General features: G+C 29.0%; 2 non-coding genes across 2 annotated transcripts in view; both read right to left on the bottom strand.

The window, feature by feature from the left end:
- The window catches only part of LOC128871095 (large subunit ribosomal RNA), a 3,991-nt gene extending 2,406 nt beyond the window's left edge, over nucleotides 1-1,585 (bottom strand). The window contains exon 1 of the ribosomal RNA XR_008455727.1: nucleotides 1-1,585. This exon is cut by the window's left edge and continues 2,406 nt beyond it. This is a non-coding gene — a ribosomal RNA (large subunit ribosomal RNA).
- A 438-nt stretch (nucleotides 1,586-2,023) lies between these two features.
- LOC128871084 (5.8S ribosomal RNA) lies at nucleotides 2,024-2,204 on the bottom strand. The gene has a single exon (XR_008455716.1). It is a non-coding gene; the product is annotated as a 5.8S ribosomal RNA (ribosomal RNA).
- Nucleotides 2,205-2,500: the final 296 nt, after the last annotated feature.

Raw genomic sequence — 2,500 nt, 5'->3', positions numbered from 1 at the left:
TTTTATAAATCATCTACTTTAGCGGTAATGTATAGGTATACAACTTAAGCGCCATCCATTTTAAGGGCTAGTTGCTTCGGCAGGTGAGTTGTTACACACTCCTTAGCGGATTACGACTTCCATGTCCACCGTCCTGCTGTTTTAAGCAACCAACGCCTTTCATGGTATCTGCATGAGTTGTTAATTTAGGCACCGTAACATTACGTTTGGTTCATCCCACAGCGCCAGTTCTGCTTACCAAAAGTGGCCCACTGGGCACATTATATCATAACCTCAACCTTCATATCAAGAAAGGTGAGGTTCTTACCCATTTAAAGTTTGAGAATAGGTTAAAATCGTTTCGACCCTAAGGCCTCTAATCATTCGCTTTACCAGATAAGATTATTTTATATAATTTTTAAATGCACCAGCTATCCTGAGGGAAACTTCGGAGGGAACCAGCTACTAGATGGTTCGATTGGTCTTTCGCCCCTATACTCAATTCTGACAATCGATTTGCACGTCAGAACTGTTTCGGTCTTCCATCAGGGTTTCCCCTGACTTCAACCTGATCAAGTATAGTTCACCATCTTTCGGGTCACAACATATATGCTCAAGGTACGCTCCAGTTAGAGGTATAAATAATAATAAATTATCATTATACATAACTATATGGAACGCCCCGGGATTGAATTAATTGACTATTTAAGAAAATAGACTAAAAATTAATCCCATTATATTTTTAAGTTAAGTTAATTATGCCATTAAGTTTAATATAACTCAATGACTTGCACATATGTTAGACTCCTTGGTCCGTGTTTCAAGACGGGTCCCGAAGGTATCCTGAATCTTTCGCATTGTTAATCATATAAATGCATACAAATAAATATTAATATCATAGATATTAAATTTTTTGTAAAATTCAAAAAATGAATTTTAGCATTATATATAATAAAATCTATCAACACTTTATCAAATCATTAGTATTTATTCTATGTTAATATGCTTAAAAAGCAAATTAATTTAAATAAACTTAATATCACCAATGATCTTTTGATAAATACTTTATTATGTTAATAGATTACAATGTCCTTATATGAAAAAAATGCACATTATTTTTAATTATTTAATGATGAATTTTTCATAATGGATATTCAGGTTCATCGGGCTTAACCTCTAAGCAGTTTCACGTACTATTTAACTCTCTATTCAGAGTTCTTTTCAACTTTCCCTCACGGTACTTGTTTACTATCGGTCTCATGGTTATATTTAGTTTTAGATGGAGTTTACCACCCACTTAGTGCTGCACTATCAAGCAACACGACTCTTTGGAAATATCTTTCTAGTAATCATTAACGTTATACGGGCCTGGCACCCTCTATGGGTAAATGGCCTCATTTAAGAAGGACTTAAATCGTTAATTTCTCATACTAGATATTAAGATATTCCATACACTGCATCTCACATTTGACATATAGACAAAGTGACTTAGTGCTGAACTATTTTCTTTTCGCTCGCCGCTACTAAGAAAATCCTTGTTAGTTTCTTTTCCTCCCCTCATTAATATGCTTAAATTCAGGGGGTAATCCCATATGAGTTGAGGTTGTTTTAAAATATTTTTTATCTTCTCACAATTTAATAAATAATTATATCATCTTTTCATCTCTATTTTTCTTTTTTCCTTTTATATAAATATATATTATAAATAATAATTATGTAAAATGAGGCAATTCTAGAATAAAAAAAATTAATTTTTATGCTAGACATTCCTCCTTTAATTACATATATAAATTAATATTTTATATATATATAAATAATATGAAAATTTTTTAAAGAGAATACTTAGATTCAAAATTTTTTTTATTTCATTTTATTTGAGAGGATTTTTTTTTTTTAAGAATATATTAATAAATAAAAAATTCATTATATATCTTTATTTTTTTGCTATTAATATTATGAATTATTTAAAATCCAATAATATACACATTTGCTTAAATTCAATTATTTTTATAAAAGAATAAGCAACTTATTTAGCATAGTCTTACAACCCTCAACCATATGTAGTCCAAGCAGTACTTTAAAATTTAATTTAATGTACATAACAGCATGGACTGCGATATGCGTTCAAAATGTCGATGTTCATGTGTCCTGCAGTTCACACGATGACGCACAGTTTGCTGCGTTCTTCATCGACCCATGAGCCAAGTGATCCACCGCTTAGAGTATTTTTTTATTTATTTTTATTTATAACAAATGTCAATTTTTTTTTGCATATATTAATTGAAAGAGTAAAATTAAATAATAATAATAATAAAATATAAATTGATTTTCTTTCAATAATATATATCAAATATATTTAACTCTAAACATTTTTATTAAGTTGCGAATGTCTTAGTTCAACAATAATACAGTGGTGGTATTTATTATGTTTGATTATTTTGTATTTTTTTAATCATTTTATTTATATATAAATATAATAATAAATATATACCACTTTTGTTATTGTGAACAAATTAACTTA

The sequence above is a fragment of the Anastrepha ludens genome, unplaced genomic scaffold, assembly GCF_028408465.1.
Source record: "Anastrepha ludens isolate Willacy unplaced genomic scaffold, idAnaLude1.1 ptg000051l, whole genome shotgun sequence".
NCBI classification, from domain to species: domain Eukaryota; kingdom Metazoa; phylum Arthropoda; class Insecta; order Diptera; family Tephritidae; genus Anastrepha; species Anastrepha ludens.
The sequence above is the reverse complement of the archived record's forward strand: the minus strand, read 5'-3'. Positions and strand labels throughout refer to the sequence as shown.